This window comes from Lacerta agilis, chromosome 10 (assembly GCF_009819535.1).
Source record: "Lacerta agilis isolate rLacAgi1 chromosome 10, rLacAgi1.pri, whole genome shotgun sequence".
Lineage (NCBI taxonomy): Eukaryota > Metazoa > Chordata > Lepidosauria > Squamata > Lacertidae > Lacerta > Lacerta agilis.
The window spans coordinates 43797300-43816660 of NC_046321.1; the positions used below are offsets into that span (position 1 = coordinate 43797300).

A 19361-nucleotide genomic window follows, 5' to 3' on the forward strand; every position below is an offset into this window, starting at 1 on the left:
TAAAATGCATCTCTGGGTTATTTGTGGGGCCTGCCTGGTGTTTTTACATGAGTATAATGTGTCCTTTTATTTAAAATGCATCTCTGGGTTATTTGTGGGGCCTGCCTGGTGTTTTTACATGAGTAGAATGTGTGCTTTTATTTAAAATGCATCTCTGGGTTATTTGTGGGGCATAGGAATTTGTTCACCCCCCAAAAAAAAAAATAGTCCGGCCGACCACATGGTCTGAGGGACAGTGGACCAGCCCACAGCTGGAAAATGTTGCTGACCCCTGGTCTAGTAGTTGAAACCCTTACAACTTCTCATGTTCATTCTTGGCAAATTTAGAAGATGATGCTTTGCCTATGAATGCATAAATTCCAGTTGATTATGCTCACTTCTTCTTATCTTCTTGAATAATCACCAAGGCTTGGCAAGACATTCAGGTAAATGACCTAGACAACATGCAGACTGCCATCTTCCTTGTAGTCATGCTGCAACACAGCCACACTTCATGTGTCCTTGTGAGCGTATTCCAGATGACACAGCATTTGTGCCCTATAAATCACGCTACTGAGAATTGTCATACATCAGTGGTAATGGCAGTGACCGTATTACACAGCTCAAGAGAGTTGAAGGCATAGGCCAGGCATCCCCAAACTTGGCCCCCCAGCTGTTTTGGGATGACAACTCCCATCATCCCTAGCTAACAGGACCAGTGGTCAGGGATGATGGGAAATGTAGTCCCAAAACAGCTGGAGGACAAAGTTTGGGGAAGCCTGGCATGCGCATCAGGTCCATCAAGACAGAGAGACAGTTACCGGTATATGGTAGTAGCATATTTGGAGCACGGCTTCTAAATTGCTCAGCATTTCATCAGTAGCTCACTCAGTGTCTTTCAAGTGACTCATCGATAAACAACCCCCACCACTGAGAGATACAACACATGAGCTTATCACTGTCTTAACCTCTTATGCTTTGAAGCGCAGGGTTCTTTTATGAGAAATAAGAGACCTTTGATCCAAAACACGGAGACTCCTCTGTCAACTCACAGTGTCACTGCTGTTCACATCTCTCACTGTTGCAGCATTGATGTAGCTTCGGTCTAGAGCAGGCATAGGGAACCTTCGGCTCTCCAGATGTTTTGGCCTACAACTCCCATGATCCCTAGCTAACAGGACCAGTGGTCAGGGATGATGGGAATTGTAGTCCAAAACATCTGGAGAGCCGAAGGTTCCCTATGCCTGGTCTAGAGTAACAAAAATAGTGAGCATTCACCCCTTCAGCATCAAACACATGTGAGAGGGTATTATTGCAGATCCACTGAGATGCACTGGAGGTTTTTAGGATAGGGAATATGATGCTTGTGTGACTAAGGCAGGCAGAAAACGAATGCTGCTTTCCATAAAGCTGTTTATGTACACTGTCCAGAAGTGTTACACTGTAAAGAAAGCCTGTGATTTTATAACTCTATAGCACTGTGACATTTTTAGCCGAATTCTTCCCGCTTCAAGGAAGCTTTTTGCCAAAGCATGTGTTTCATTATCAGTTTATTATTACCTCTGATTTTGATAAACACTGAAGCATTCTAGGAAAACAGAAGGTATTTAGAGAAGCAGATATTTATCCTGATATTCTAGCCTTAGCCAAACAGAGCAACATCCCTTTGTATTTGACCCAGTTCTGCAGATACTTGGAGAGATGAATTGGAGATGACAAGGAGGCTGAATAGTGCATAGCAACCATCCCTTGCTGTCAGTGGTTGTTGGCAGCCTATCCACACGTGCTTTGATTTCTCCCAAAAGAGACATTCACTTCTATGGGCATTATCCTTCAGTGGATATTCCCTGCAAACATAGGAAGCTGCCTTGCACCAAGTCAGATCATTGATTCATCAAGGTCACTATTGCCTGAGCTCAGATTTGCAGTGATGGGCTCTCCAAGAACTTCCCAGCCTGCTCTGGAGTCATCAGGGATTGAATCTGGGTCTGCATTGGTGGGACATGCTTTTCCTTCAGAATTAATAGCTGAAATATTTTAGTAGAGGTGCTTAGGGCGTTGTAACAACAATCAGTTTTAATGGTGATTTGTAATGGCAGCAACTAAGCATGTGTTTGAAAGTGCTGTGTATGTATTCAGTTGCAATTCTTGCAACAATCCTGCATGTTACAAATGGGTTGAATTCAAGCTGAGGCAGGTGTGCTTGCCTAAGGATACCTGACGACTTAATGGTGGAGGTGGGATTCAAACTGTGGGATTCCTGATTTGCAGTTCAGTAGCCACTATGCTACACCAGCATACATATGTGTGTGTATAAACGTGCATGCATGCTTATAGGCACAACAGCTACTGAGCTGCCGTAGTACTGAAGAATAGGTCACACCATATAGCAGGCATAGGCAAACAGTTCCCTCAAACATTTGTTGCTTAGGTCCCAACTCTAGCCAGTTTTGCTGGTCCAATGCAAGGCATGTGGTTGGGCAATGGGTCAGGGAGGTGTGATCTATATGGAAGGCATAGGCAGACTCGGCCCTCCAGATGTTCTTGAACTACAACTCCCATCATCCCTAGCTAACAGGACCAGTGGTCAGGGATGGTGGGAGTTGTAGTCCCAGAACATCTGGAGGGCCAAGTTTGCCTATGCCTGCCATATAGATCACACCTCCCTGGACCCATTGCCCAACCACATGCCTTGCATTGGACCAGCAAAACTGGCTAGAGTTGGGACCTAAGCAACAAATGTTTGATGGGACTGCTAGAAGGCACAAATCTCAAACTGAAGAGAGGAAAAACTACCTCTAGAACTGATAGTCTCCTGCTGAAAAAATGTCAAATTATCTAAGAACTATAAGATCTAATTATAGATTAGAGACATGAAAACTCTAGTCCAACTCTGCGTTCAGGATGGATTTTCTTTTTTATGGCTGAACAGTCCTAACACATGAATAATAATGATATTTAACATTTCATAGTGCTTTCAAGTTTTTGAAGCACTTCACATGCATTAACTAGCTGAAGCTCTTACAACCACGATGTAAGGTAAGTCAATATTCTCCCCCCACACACACACACACACCATTTTGCAATTGTGGGAGGGAGGCTTCCCTAAGGCCACCGCAGGCAAGATTTTAGCTACTATGCTATTACACTAGCGCTCAAAGCCTTATATCATTTGATTAGGTTGCACAGAAAGCCAATAGCATTCCAGAGAGGCTAGCAATTCAGCATGTATAGTGCTTCCACCCTTCCTTCTATTCCTATTCCTATTCCTATTCCTATTCCTATTCCTATTCCACTCTTACTTCAAATATTATGTGTCACCACATGTAAAAGAGAGAACGTGTTGTGTCCAACATAGTGGTAGGTGTCTCCTTCCAACAGCAGAAGGATTTCTGCTTGCACAATGAAACTTCACCCACTCTCTTCCCTGGGCATCCCATAAATCTTTTCTGGGTTTTCCCTTGCAACACTCTGGAGAAGATTTGGGGAGGGCACAGGGGAGCAAAGGACAGTTCCATTGTGGAAGCAAAAAATAATAATAATCCTGGCTTCCGGCGGCTGACGCCATTATGGGTGGTCGTGGGATGCTTCGGCTGCGAAGCACCCAGTTCATCCCGGGGGTCAGGAGCCCTGCAGCCGCATAGCAGGGCTCCGGTTGGGGTGCGGGAAGAGCGTCCCGCACCCTGGGCTCCCCGGCTGTGCCCGTTGTGGCTCCGAACCCTTCCCTCGCTCCCCCTGTAAAGGGGGAGTGGGGGTGAAGGGACGACGGAGCCGGGCTATAGGGGACATGCCCCAACCGGGATGTAAATGCGGCGACAAAGCCTGTGATGAGCGTCTAAGTTCTACCTGTTTTCAAGGAGCTGATAAGAACCCAGAGGCTGTGAGTAATTGATTGACTCTTTGTATTCCTGGAACGATCTGGGGGAAAGAAGAAAGGCAGCCCGCCTCCCTCCCTTCGGGTGGTGAAAGAAATTAACTCTTTAAGTGACTGCTGCTACAACAATCATTAGAAAGTACTTGGAAATTGAAAACTGAGTCTGTTGAGATTTCCCTTCGGGGGTTAACTGGGGGAAAAATATATCCATTTGAAGTTTTGGTCTTTATACTCCGGCTTCGGAGAAATGGCGGCGACTTGGTTTGTCGTGGGAAAAAATTGAAACAAAGGAAGGAAGAGACAGGAACTGAAATCTGATACTCACCCTCTCTCCTAAAATGCTGGACTTTGTGCTCGCACTGGCATCGAACTCTAATTTAAAGGATGAGGAAATGCTCACTGTCTTGCAGATGGAATTGCTTAATCGGAAACTACAAGTTTTGAGTGGAATTATTCATAAAAAGGATTTACTTTCCACAGAGGAGGCTTTTCAAAAGTTTTACACAATGGAATCAAGCCTTGACAAAGAGCTGGGAGGGGTGCTTCAATGATGGTCTGAAATGGCTGGGCAAATCCGGGAAAAGGAACCTGAAACGGGAAAATTTACAATATCCAGACTCCGAGGTGGCAGCTCGGGGGCAAGGGACATGGAATTAAGATTTTTACAAGAAGAAGAACAAAAAGAAACGGAGGAGCCCAGAATTGAGATGATGAGCACCCTGAGGCTCGATGCGGGGTTTGTTGTGGATGCTGCCTGGATCTGTGGACACTCAGAGGAAGACAATTCGAGATTTGGCTCTGGAGAAAGACAGAAAAAGACAATGGACAGAGGGGGAGTGGGTTGAAGTATTAAATGTATAACTTAAATGGTCTGCCATGGTATCCGAGATCGGAGTGTGAAGTCTGTTAATTACAAGTTTATTCTAAATAAGTAAGGAGATATTGAATTTTAAGTTAAAAGCAGCATGATAAAGGATAGAAGAAATAAGTTTAGCTATAAGAATATTTGGTTATGATTTAGGTTATAATGCAAAGATTAAGATAAGTATGTTTTTTTTCGTTAAGTAAAGTTAAATTTTTTTTTATAGAGGAAAGTGGTTAAGGAAATAGTATATTGATTTAAAACCGAAGGTGTATAGGCAGGGGAAGTCAAACGTCAAGATTTAGAACTAGAAATTTTTTTTTGTAAGGTATATAAATAAGAAGAAGAATCCTGACATTATGTGTAATTGTATTTGTTTTTGTATTTGTAGGTGTGGGGTTGGGTTTGTGTTATATTATGAAAATGCTAATAAATTTTGTTAAAAAAATAATAATAATAATAATCCTTGTGCTAATCAAACAACTGCATTGAATACAGCCCAATAAAAATAAGATGAAGAAAGGTGCATCCAAAATTATGAGGGACATGGTGTATCTTTCATATGTAGAATACTTAAGAAATGATTACATGGTACATGAAACTTTTGCAAGATTCAAAGAGCGATCCTGTACAATAATCCTGCAGGGCAGGTGGACAAGCCACCACTATGCTGGTGAGTTGGCTGCTATACATTGGACTCACTCAGCCCTGGAGGGGGAACACACAGATAGGAAACTATCCAAAATAGTGGGAAACCAGTAAAATTTCAGGCATTCCATGAAACTGATTGGTTTGCAGGACAAAGACAAACTTCTTCACACAGTATGTCATCCAATTGTGGAATTCATTGCCATAAGATGCCATAATGAGTTATAACTTTTTTTAAAAAAATAAAATGATATGTTGGTGTTGGATCAGTCTGACAGTGACTATTATAAATGATAACTGAAATAAAACCTGCATATATAGTGGATTTTTCATTGTTCAAATTGCTAGTCCAAACTAAATTTGTAGCTTGCTGGAGTCTTCCTGCCAGTGGTAAGTTTTTCGCCTGGCAAAATGATGTCTATTGTACTTAAAAACTGTAACTGTAAAACAGATTCCCTTGGAAGGCAGAGGATTGTTGTTAGAGGTTTTTCTGGACCTTTCAAAGATACTGCAGCGGCATATTTCCTCTATTCGCTTTGGGATCAGGCTAGGTGACCCTTAAAGCGATTTCCATTTCAGTGATTCGTATGCTGAATTTTGAAACGATGAACACAAATTATCGTGGCGACAACTCTGTACAATTTTATAACGCAGCTATGTGTGAAAACGAGTGCCTCTTTCGATACTATTTATAAACAGATTGTTCTGTGGATGATCTCTCTAGTTTTTCCTTGAAATAGCTTTCTAGTTCTCTGGGTTTCTCTTTACTATGCACTACTTCTATAAGTTACGGCAAGTGTTGTGAAGTAGGTTAGGGGAATACTGCATTCCTCCCTCTCGCAAAACAAGGGGAAATGGCTAGGACTTCTGCAGAAAGGTTATAGATCTTTTGACAATTTAAGCCATGGGTTCTCATAGGACAGGGGTGTCCAAATTCCAAGAGACTGCGATCTACTCCCACAAAAAAAAAAAACACCTGGTAGTTGTTGAGCTTTCTTTGGGGAGGAAGAGCCAAAGTTGTTGAGCTTTTGGTTTTGGGGGGTTGATCACTAAGGATCACGTGATCAACTGGTAGACCGCGATCGACCTGTTGGACATATCTGTCATAGGAGATTACCACAGGACCCTTCTTGGTAGTTTCACTGACCTCATGAGTCCAGGGGGTGGCAGCCCGTGAGAGGGCGTTCTCTGTGGCAGCCCCTAAGTTTTGGAATTTCATTGCCACAGAGGTGTGTCTAGTACTTTCATTGCACAGGTTTCATCATATGCTGAAGATGTACCTCTTTGCTTTTACCTTCGACACCTGAGATACAACAACAATTTATTACTTATACCCCACCCATTGGACTGGTTTGCCCCAGCCACTGTGGGTGGCTTCCAACAGATGATAGGCGATAGAGATAGATGATAGATAGATAGATAGATATAATGACAACAGGAGTGTGTGTGTGTGTGTGAGAGAGAGAGTGTGTGTTCTGGTTGCAATTTTTAAAAACTGATTTTAGTACTGTGTTTTTATACTGTTGTAACTCGCCCAGGGACCTTATAGAAAAAGGCAGCTGAGAAATAAAATAAAACCATCTTCCCACATAGGACCAGAGAAATGAACAGTGAAATGTAGCTGCCTTGATAGCACTAGCAGTGCTTGAATCATTTCACAGGCTACGTGTTAATTCCATTCCTCTTTTAGTCAGTTTGCAGGGGGAGTGCAAAGAGTGGGGTATAGACTCTTCTGGAGTGCTCTTTTTATTGTTTTAAACAGCTAGTGTGTGATTCATGCCATGAGGATACCTGTCACTTTCATCCTGTTATCTCACTGTGCAAAGTCAACAAATGATTGATTCTTTCATAGGGACATGCAGATTTAATGAAAGTAAAGGCAGTTAATTAAAATTACATACAGGTTGGTTATACCCAAATTTCAGTTTAAACTTTTGTCAGGCTTATCCCCTCTCTGAGCATCGTTTATCACTGTAAAACTGAATTACTCTTTAGTCCTATCATTTAATTTAATGCCAAAATTAATTCTGTGATTAAAGTATATGCCTTGAGAATACTCCACAGAACAAGAACTGAGAAATTCCCTGTTGTATGTTGTGTGTCATAGTCAATATTATAGTAATTAATGCACCCTGGCACCATGTGGCAGATTATTTAGGTCAGAAAATTTTGGTCTGTGTTCAAAACAGCTTCCTCCTGTTCAGATTAGTACTGGGGTGCATGCTTAAAACTGTCTTACTTGAATTAGAAAAGATTTAGGGAAATGCCTAAATCTAATCCTCTATGTCTGAATGGAGCAGAGAAAACTGCTGACACCATAAATAAACAGGGCATGCCTTTGCATATATATATATATAGGCAGAGTTATGATAATTTGAAGTTTGATTGCTTAAATTGTGGAAAGAAAAATAGTAGAAGGCAGTTTACGCACACGGTTGTTTTGATAGGTGAGGAAATTATTGATGTAAAGATGGTGATAAATAACTTCTCTGCTGGCTGCTCTAAGAGTCTTATCTAGTTCACAGGACCTACTACATGTAATCTGGCTTCACTCTGGGGACCTTGCCAAAGCAAAACCTTTTTTAGCCTACCTCTCCTGCCCTGGGCTACATACAGTAATGGAACTGCAATAGCTTTTGCAGTTCTTTTGCCTGGTCTATTTATCTGCAGCTCCATCTGCTCCCATTTGGCTTCCTACTGTCCTACTTATTGGAGGGAAACGCTAAAATACAGAACCGGATTCAATGGCATACAGGAAGAGTGAGCAAATATTAATGGGGAAGGGGTTTCTATGCTAGAATGGGTAAAATGTTCATGAATATTCTAGTTGCTGTGGGGAAAGTTCAGAGACAGAGCTTCTCCCTAAATGCATGTTCACTACTTGATTACCACAGCTTCAAATTTTGACTTGCTAGCGTATAGCAACCAACATAGAAACACTGCATTCGCATCACCGAGCTCTGCTTCAGATACAGTAGTTTTCAGTTGCGCAAACTCCCAACTTCACCTGTGACTTCATCAGCGAAGGATGAAACATGGAGTTCTTGACATTTATGCATTTGAGTCCTAGTGCAGATGTCCGCACTAGCAGAACCTATATGGAACTGGAGGAAAATCCTTAGATGTGGCTATGCTGAAGGTCTCTATTTAATAGTTATTATATGCACACTATTCATCACTCAGATAAGGTCATGATCCCATTATAGCCAGTTTGGTGTAGTGGTTAAGAGTGGTAGACTTGTAATCTGGTGAACCAGGTTCGTGTCTCCGCTCCTCCACATGCAGCTGCTGGGTGAACTTGGGCTAGTCACACTTCTTTGAAGTCTCTCAGCCCTGCTCACCTCACAGAGTGTTTGTTGTGGGGGAGGAAGGGAAAGGAGAATGTTAGCCGCTTTGAGACTCCTTCGGGTAGTGATAAAGCGGGATATCAAATCCCAACTCCTCCTCCTCCTCCTCTTCTTCTTCTTCTTCTTCTTCTTCTTCTTCTTCTGTGACTGATAAAGATCTAAGCCATGGAGCCCCCTACTCTAGGCCAGAAGTCTGAAGTACCTTTCTCTGACCACCCGTTTCCTAATTCCAGTTACTATAATCTTTAACAGGATACACAGTCTCTTCCCGATCGCCCCCATTCCTTGCTATCCTCTCCAGATCACAGATGAACCACAATCTCACTACAATTCTCTGCGCACTGGACCATACTACTTCTTTTATGCATGCTAGTCTCCCTCACCCAGCAATTTCAGAATTTTATATTGAATGATACCAAGGCATTTATGAGCTCATCTTCAGACGCTGTCATTTCAAACAAAACTGGTGTGTCCATGGGCAATAATTTCCATGGGGCTGTAACTGATGTAACGTCATTCATTTCTTACTTGCTTGACCTCATTATCTCCCCCACATGATCTCAAAGATGCCTCAGACAAAGTGGTTGTAAGGAAAGTGTGAAAAGTCGTATCAAATAGGTCAAACGCTTTATTGGCTCAACCTTTATAGATAGGTCACATTTATTTAAGTTATAACTCATGACAAGCAAACAAGAAACATATAAAGCAAGGTGACAATGCAATATAAAACAGAGTAACAAGGACATCAATTTGCATGATGGCTATAGCAAGGAAACTTGGTTGACATTTTATAGCAACCTAGAAGAAAATTGCTACTTTCTTAGTAATCTTCTATTTGCTATTGTTAGCAAATAGATTATCAAGTTTTTATGGATGTGGCCAATGGATTTGACCCTCTAGTACAGTGTTTTTCAACCACTGTTCCGTGGCACACTAGTGTGCCGCGAGATGTTGCCTGGTGTGCCGTGGGAAAAATTGAAAAATTCAAGAGAATTACTTTATATATAGTCAATATAGGCACAGAGTTAATTTTTTTTAACATTTTCTATTGGTGGTGTGCCTCGTGATTTTTTTCATGAAACAAGTGTGCCTTTGCCCAAAAAAGGTTGAAAAACACTGCTCTAGTAATTGGGCAAGAAACTTAACATTGCTTCTTCAGGGATAGCCCAGTGAGATATATAAATGTTGTAAAATTTTAACAACATGGGCTCCACAAGTAGATAGAAAAGTTGTTATGAAAGCATCCATCTAAAACAGAGGATGGTGTCAGTAGTGACCTCAAAGTGTAAAAACCTTTCCTTGGGAGAAATTTGCAAAGGTCAGGAAGATAGGATTCATTCACGATTCAGTTTTAATCTAGCATCCTACTGTGCTGCAAGATTGGCTACTAATGTCAAATCACAGAGTGCAATTAATCACACAGCTTAGATTTAAATTCCTGTTGTGCTCTATTGGCTCTAATGCCTTGAAAATATTGCAGGAAAAATGATACTCGTATATCACATGATCAACTTTATCAGTCCGAGTCTATTTAGTCACATAAAAATATTCTAGAAAACAATTGTTCTGATATTGGGTAATGTAGCATCATCATCTTCTAAAAACTGAGATTTATGCAGCAATGTAATACCCATATTCCTGGGAGAAAGAACCATTGAATGCAGTGGTCTTTACTTCTGAGCACACATAAGATTGTGCTGCTGAGTCAGAAATTAAATAGGTTCTGGTGCATTTTTCTTTTAACAGGTAAAGTAGTTTTGTGAGGCAGAATAAAAAGATAGCTAATGAAATAGAAAGTGGGAATGTTACCCTATTATTGAGAATTGATAGTAGTTTTTTGAAAGCATGGTATTCTGGGAAAAAAGGAAACTTAAGTCTAAGCTGATTATGCCTAACTTGCTTTGTTTAAAATATCAGGGATTGCTAACCTATGACCCATGGCCAATCGGTTGCTCCCAAACAACTTCTGGTGCCCCCCCAACACCCCTCCAACAATTTTATGGTGCTTGTCAGAGTGGAAAGGTTTCGACCTCTTCACTGGTCTTATAAGCATGCGGTTGGGTTATGTCACCACTTTTCAGCTTTGCAACAGATCTTTCCCCTCTGACATGCAGTTGTTATTAGAAGAGCTTTGAGAGTTTCCTAAGTTTCTCTGCTCTCCTAACAATCGAGCTGCACCAGAGGGACAATGGGACTTTTGTAAAGGTAAAAAAGCAGCTCTGATTTTCCTCCTCAGGACTGGAGCGGGAGGAGACCCTCGTACATTACTGCGTCCCCTGGGATCAAAAACATGGCTGAGTTGAGTATGTAGGTGTGTGCAGGTTGCTTGTCTCCCTTATCTCTGTGTACGCATGCTATATGAGTACCTTATATGGCTGTGTGCCATTGTGTGCATATGCTGGCATGGGTCCCTCAGAGGGATGGCTATCAGTCCTTGAGCCAAAAATAATGGGGGCTGTGTACATGGAAGATATACTAGGAGATATTTCTGACCAGTGGGGACCGCAATAATTTTTATCCCTGCAATGCCCTTGGAGTGACACTAAAGCAGGCACCCCCAAACTCAGCACTCCAGCTGTTTTGGGACTACAACTCCCATCATCCCTAGCTACCAGGACCAGTGGTCAGGGATAATGGGAGTTGTAGTCCCAAAACAGCTGGAGGGCCAAGTTTGGTGATTCCTGCACTAGAGGCATTATGGGGGGGGAATAGTGGCATACTATGTGTGGGTTTGCAGCTCTGTTAACACAGATGGTGGAAGGAAAACAAGAACACACACACACTCAATGCACAAATTTGCTGTCAACTCTGTCGCTGTTCATCAAGGTATTGCCCACTCCTGAGGCCAAAGGTTTGAAGAATGTCACCTGCTTCCTGAGAACCTTGCTGAAAATGCTGTCCCATTTTCACAGCCTGCTTTAATGCAAATGCTCTAATGCACTCGCCTGCAGTTGAGCATTGCAGGGAAAGGTTTGATAGTGCAGGGCAATCTGCATTTCTGGGACACTTATCCATCGTAAGTAGTTTTTCCATTGAGGAACACTTGCTCTGCTTCCAAGGAACCCTCAGTTTTTCTGAACCACAGTCGGGAAACTACTACTTTCATTAAGTTTAACAATTATTTATACATTAACAGAAACTAGGTTTATTTGATTTTGGGGGCTGAGAGGTATTGCCCTAAGGAAATGGATTCAGTTGTAAAGTTTAATATTTATTTCCTGCGGAAGATTTGATTTTGGTTGGTAATTTCGTGGTAAACATGTTAAACATTTTAAAATATTTTTAAAATGATGGATAAGTGACACTTTGCTATATAGCAAAGTAGCCAACTATCTACAAATATTCCATGAAATTCCCATAACTTAATATATATTGCAAGTTTATAATGAACACTTTGTCTTGAAAATGACAATTAATCCTGAAGGTTTGGAAGCACAAATGGGACGAACAATTTTCCCCAATCATCAAACAAATTAAAGGCATAATTTCACCTTCCAGCTGTAGTCTGGTACTACATTTGAAGTGACCTGAATGAAGAAGGATTTTATAATTTATAATTATTATACAGTATACAGATTACACCAGAGAATTCTAAAAACAATAGAAAGGAAGGCAAGATAGGTTTTTTTTCAAGCCCTAGTATATAAATTCATTTTTATTTATTATTTATGTACTATTTTACTTCCTTTATATACACTAACTGTTCATTGCCAATGAACTTCCCATATATAAAAACCAAAGAGCAGATGAAAAGAAATAGTTCCCTCAACAAATCATTTTTACTGGTATCAGTGCTGAAAATTGGAAATTTGTTTAGAATAGCACTGAAAAAAAGTTAACTTGTTGCAGGAAATTAGAAAAGGTTCCTTCAAGCTCCATGATAAACAAGATCATTAACTCCATTGGTTTTGTTTCTTTGGTGCAGTCATCCTCATCTGTACGTATTTGATAGTCGAAGGCCATAAATCATTTTCATGTAATGTTACGTCCCTATTAATTGCTTTCCTTTGTTGCTCCAAAAGTGCACTAGCAAAGAAATATTTTACTTACTTTTTATTTGTAAAGGGTTTATTGTCAATAAACCCCTGATGTATAAAAATGAAAGGACTGATCAGAATAAATGAAAAAGTCTGTACTATTATCAGTGCTGAAAATTGGAAATTTATTTAGATCATAATTGGAAAAAGATTTTTCTTTCCTGAAAAGGGAAAGCCAATAATACTTTGCATTTATCTTCAACATTTTGGAAAGTCACATTCCCTACATATCCTTTTTTCACACTGGAGGGTCATTTTATGTAATATATGTTATTCATCCCAGAAAACTCTGATCCATCATTTGCGAACTATGCCACCCTAAAAAAACAATATGAAGAAACAGCTGCCATGTCTTGTTCTAAACATATGAACAACATGCTCCGTATATATATCCCTGATCAGCTGTTGCATTCCTTAGGGTGTTGCTAAGAGGACTGTATGCTGTAGTGGTACACACGATACCAAGTAAAAATGGGGCTTTCAGTGTTATGTTCCAGCTCTCTAGAATCAGCTTCGGATTAAAATTAGGGCAGCACCTGACATTTTGCTCTTAAGTGGTTATTGAAAGCTTACATTTCCTGAAGTGTCTTCAGGGCCTTTCCTAAAATATGTGTCTGTTGTTGGCATCCGTATGTCTTGAGAGACGGTGGAGGTGAAGTCAAATTGCTCTGTTAGCTGCACCAAAGTGACATCCTTGGGGTGAGAGCCTCGGCAGGAGGTCCTGGGCTGCCCAGACAATAGGACCTCCCTCTCGGCCTCACTGATGTGAACCAAAGGGAAGCAGAGCAATATGTTTGGCACCAGCTTGGCTGTAGAAGTTGCTGGAAGGAGGCATACAAGGTGCCATCCAACCATTTAGGGACTCCAGATTTGTGTAGGGTTTACTCCTTAGTCTTTGCTTCTCCCAAAGTTTTTCCTCAAGACAGTAGGTATGGGTTTTCCCCTCAAGGTTTACTTTCAAAGCCTTTTTCACAAGGCAGCAGAGGTTTAGGATCAAAAGTTTTCCTTCTCCTAGATTTGAGGCTTCCTCAAACTCTGCCCTCCAGATGTTCTGAGACTACAATTCCCATCATCCCTGACCACTGGTCCTGCTAGCTAGGGATCATGGGAGTTGTAGGCCAAAAACATCTGGAGGGCCAAGTTTGAGGAAGCCTGTCCTGAATGGACTACCTTCCCAGGTTGACAAGCCCCAGCTGCCCTTCACTTCTCTCTACAGCACATGCAGAAACTGCCTTCTTGACAGAGGGTGACAACCAAGGAAAGAGATCCTTCTCCGTGGTCCTCCCACTCCACCATGTGTAGAACGCTCTCCCCAAAGAGAAAGGGTGCAGAACCTTTTCAGCCCAAAGGCTACGTCTCACTTTGGGGCAGCCTTCTAAGGGCCACCTGCCAGTGGTGGAGCAATGAATGTAAAAGTGGGTGGGGCAATGAATGTAAATTTCACCTTGGCTAGATGCCCCTCTCTTTCCTCCATCTTGGATTATCAGAGAATGCATTCCAATTACACAAAAACACTCAAGCAGGTTGCAAACCAGGGCTGCTGAGAGTTGCAGCCAGAAGAGAGAGTGCATGGCCTGGGGAGGGGATTGTGACCTACCCAGAATCTCAGGGGCCACAAAAGAGGTGTAGAGGTCCGCATTTAGCCCCTATGCTTGATATTCCCCAGCCCATGCTAAGGAGGCTCACTTGACACATGCTTTAATGTCCCTTTCAATCTTCCAGGTCCTTTAATATCTCTTAACATTTTAATTTCATTTTAACACCTCTAATTTTAGTCACTATTAAATCTTATTGGGACATTATTTTAGGTTCTATTGGGGTTTTCAGATTTTATATGATTGTGCCAAGTGCTCACACTTGCTTTTTGGTTGTTGCTGGTTGGTTGCATCATTTTTGAATGGTTCGCATTTCGAATTTATGTATTTATTTATAAACTTTATGTCCTGCAGTATAAAAAGAAATCTCTAAGCGGTTTACATAAAATATAATTGGGAAGGGGGGATCAATATAAATTCATAGAGCATCAACGGTCCAATAGAACTCTTTTACGAGCTAAATAAAAACAGAATAAAATTATATAACATAGATCAGGCTTCCCCAACCTGGTGCCCTCAGCTTCCATCAGCCCCAACAAGTATAGCCGTGCTGTCCCGCAACTGTTGGGATTTGTAATGCAAAACAGCAGGAAGGCCTGGGGTTGGCAAAGGCTACCATGGATAATGTTTTTTGTTTTTTGTTTTTGTTTTAAAGCCTTAAGGAATAATAATTTCTATTTATTTAAAAGGTATTTAAAGCTAGTTATTGGCTCTGCCTCTCAAACTACTCAGGGGAGAGCATTCTGAAAGGTGGGTGTATCCAAGTGATAGTCTGACCAGCAAGGTTTCCTTGGCAGATCTTAAGTCTCAATTTGATCTGTAAGCAGGGGAAGAACGCTACTAGTTTTAGTGTTTGTTTTCTGTTGTATTGTGTGTTGCCTAGAGGCTCGTTGCATAAGGCAACTAATAGTAGTATGCACTGTTTATTTAGGAAGTTGCATGTTTGTTTTTTCAATTCCGATTTTAATTGTAATTAGCCTGCCTTTGAAATACATTGCGTACTTGCCATTTTAAAGCTGGTGATAGACTAGAATGCTCCTAGGGACATTCCTTAACAAAAAATATTTTGTGTGTAAAACCTCTTAATAGAACAGAACAAATATACTAATTGTACCAGAACCCAACAGCACACTTCAGTACATTTATTCATTAATTTTATATGCATTGGCTCTTTTAAAAAATATATGAATAAAACTCCCTCACCATAATTCCCATTGGAAAGGACAAACACTAGCTTTCCCCTTCTGATCAAGGTCTTCTTGTATTTGAATACTCTGGGGCTTGCACTGTGCATGCCTCTGTGTCAATAGTAATTGTTTCTAGTAGGATGTAGCTTATTTGTGCATTTATGGCTTTCCCTACCTTGTACCAGCCAAGTCAATGAAAGGTTAATGTGAACCTTCATGTATTTATCAAATGATGCCCTTTTAAGGCAGTCACTTGTCTCCACACTCAGAACTTGATCGTGCATTCATTCATCCAGTTCAATGGCAAATCTCTCGTTGTGAACCCTTGAACATTACTTTTCATCACAACACTACAGTATTTAACTATGCAAAACATGTTTATGGGCAATAGGAAGCTTTTGGTAATTTCCCATTTTCTTTATTTATAGCCAAGCTTCAGGCTACACCATCACTTTACAGGCAAGGTCGTCCAGCCAATGAAGCACTCCGAGGCAATTGCCTCAGGGCCGCAGGCTCCCGATAGCTGGGAGAGGTGATCGATCTGGCCTCTGTGGGGACACACAACTTGTTACCTTCTGCACTTGTTGGCTGCTGCATGCCCATTCTGTGCTTTCTAGCATTTTGCCACTAGAAACAAAACAGGAATGCCGCCCCCTGCCTCCTTCTGTGCTGTGCCTCTGCCCACATGCCCACTTCCACTCACCACCTACCACGATGCCAAAAGAGGAGGAGGCGACAGAGGGGCGGCATTTCCTCTTTTGTTTCTAGCAGGAAAATGTCCTGGGCCGACCCTGTTTACATGTCTTCAGGAACCTGTCACTACACATAGAACCCTGCTATAAATGATGGGTGCAATTGTTGTTTGAAAACAAACCTTAAGAAGTACCTGTAGATCATGTCCACGTGATTATTCTTACAGGCCCCAATACATTGTTTCATCACACTTGATCCTTACAAAGTGCACAACTGCTTGTGTTTTTCGCTGGCTGAATAAGCAAATGCAGATAACCGTGCGCTATGCAGGAATGACCGCTCCCCGCATCAAACGGGGTGTGCATTTTGCGTGGTCTCGAGTAGCCTCCTGTGATCACGGTGCAGCCCCTGGCAGTTGGGTCTGGCACCACCTTCCCAGGTTGGATACCTGGGATCTCCACCCACTCAAGCAGCCGCCCAATCCCAGCTGGGGAGGTGTTGCCAGGGGGGTTGGCCAGGTAGAAGGAAGGATTAGTCAGTACACACAATAGGAGTTGAGTCATACCTGGGAAGCGGCCATATTTCCCTCAGGGGCTGCCCGGGGTTCGGGGGACTCGGCCTGGCCACGCAATAATGCAGCCTGCTGGGTGTTGGGGAGAGAGCACTGCTGGAACATCTTGGCTTCCTCCACTTCACCTTGACATGTAGTATCTGGAAATGGAGCATATGAGAAGTTAGCATGGCAGACTGTACAGGGAAAACCTTCCTGTGTTTCTTAGAGCAAGACTAAAGAATAAAGTGGCATTCTTTCCCAGAAGAATGACTAAACTGCAGCATCCTGGGAAATGGAAGGTTTCATGTGGGTGGGTGTTGGGAATGTGTGACTTGTTGTCCGTCATCCGTCGCCCTCCGGAATCCTGCTAACATTTGTTGTAATCTTTACAAATTAAGGTCATTACAAAATTATTATCAGTAGCAGCATTTTCCCTGTTTGCCTCCATTACAGAATGAGTCAGCAGGAAGTAGAAATTGATCCCATCTAATGACATGAAACTGTAGTTCGCACACCATGCTTCTCATGTGATAACTAGTACAATAGCTTATCACAGATAGAACCTTATCACACTAATGCAGTTCCCTTCAATTGGAAGCAAGCTGTGCCATGATAAGCTTATAACTGGATGGCTAACACATCAAGAGGGTCATGTGATCTGGCCCTCAGTTGCCCTTACACGAGATAGGTTTTGTTAGTTTACACATTCAGCTGCTGCATCGCATGGGCAAAAGACTGTGATATTTTCATGGGCTATGGAGACATTTGGCTGTGCAGAATCTTTTCATGCTACAAGAAGGAAGTAGGGTGACCTGGTCCAAAGGAGGACAGGTCTCCTGCATTCTTAATAGCTATGTAGAAATGGAAATTATTGCTAGTGACGCAGAGCTGAAACCCCTATTTTACACAACTATTAGAGATACAGAATCTCTGTCCTCCTGTCTGTCACCCAGTGAACCCAGTAGGAAGAGAGAACATGCTGCCTAGCAACATTTTTAAAGTAGATCTCATAATCATATAGTGCACAGGTAGGCAAGTTTATTAAAAAAAATAAACTTGGAATGGCAGAAAACAAGGTCCTTCTGAAGTGTATTGAAAACTTCTGCTCATTTTCCATTTTAATTGCATTGATTATTATATCCTTCAGTGTAAAAATAGAATCAAAGATTTTAGCTGTTGCTGAAATAAATCAAAGTTCACTCAAATACATTAAAAGTGATGTGAACAGGCAGGATACACTTCCATTTAACTGTGCCACAGGAAAATTGCTATAATAAAGATGGTAATAAAATCTGAATGCCCCTGCTTTTTATAAACTGATGGTTTTTTGCAGTCTTGCTTCACTTGTGTCTTGGGGGGGCTTCCACACAGGAGGTTATTGTGGGCTCAATGCTGCTCAAGCATCCTTCACAGCATCTGCATAGCATCCTCATCTAGATCTCTTTGGTAAATTAAAAATTGGTTTACTTACAAACTCTTCCAAGGTCTGGTTCATGTGCTTTTCCATACATCAGTCAGAAAAGCTGCACAGGCAGTAAAACTTAGTTTAGTTACAAAGCGGTGAAAGTTCCTAAATTATTGGTATAGGAACTCAAGAGAACCTTGTAACTGAGCTGGAGTGAGCAGCTCAAGCTTCTTCACATGTTGAGTTTCTCAGGTAGACTTAAGGTGAACAATAGGCTTTATTGCCTATTTACTCCCAAGGTGAAAGGAAATGGACATAGCTAATCCTAGCAGAATAGCCTACTCTATGTTGTTAAGCCCTTCATGTTGGTTATTAAGAGACTGGTTATCCCACAATACTCAAGCTAGTAGTGGATCAGAAGACTTATTCCTGCAGAATGGAAATCAAAATCAAGAGAAGTTTCAAAATGGTTCCAATGGCAGATACTGCAAGATAGTGGAAAGAAGTAAATCAGTGATTGTCAGGTGACTAAGAAGGAACGGTTACAAATAATTCTCTGCTATAATGTCTTTTATGCATGGAAGTATATTTCCATTCTCGGATGAATACCTCTATGAAGGTAGATGCTGCCTTTTATTTGTATATGAGATTCTACAATCTTAAGAGAAGAGACAAGTCCCATATATGAGAGAAGCAATTTCAGACAGAATTACTGCTGATAGTTTGGGAAATCAAGTTGAGGTTTAATATTTGGGTTTTGGCACTATCAAACCCTGCTCCAAAACTTTTGAAAGCCACAGCAAAATTAGCTGTGTTTTTCATTACTGTACAGCATGTTCAACCTGGACTATACAATTTTCATTGCTGTCACGCTGTTATCAACAGTAGTCTGTGCCTCCCTTTCTTTCCAGATAGAAATCAACCAGTTAGAACAATATATTATGCAAACAAGAGCTCTGCTCAGAGAGAATCAAGAGCTAATGCTTCCGATTAATTTTAAAATCCTGTTCTGGAAGAGATCCATTGGAGATAATAGGGGAGAGTGGTCCCTAACTGAGACCTGTCGAAATTTTGACAAGCGTATGGTACTTTTGAGTTGATATTTTACAGACAGATGGTTAGAATTAACTGGGTGTAATGGCACCAAAAACATTACTGTCCTACCTTTTTTATATTAGACG

General features: G+C 41.4%; 1 protein-coding gene across 14 annotated transcripts in view; it reads left to right on the forward strand.

Annotated features, from left to right (window-relative positions):
- The window catches only part of GRIP1 (glutamate receptor interacting protein 1), a 315500-nt gene that overhangs the window by 228548 nt on the left and 67591 nt on the right, over positions 1–19361 (forward strand). The gene's annotated exons all lie outside the window — the stretch shown is intronic.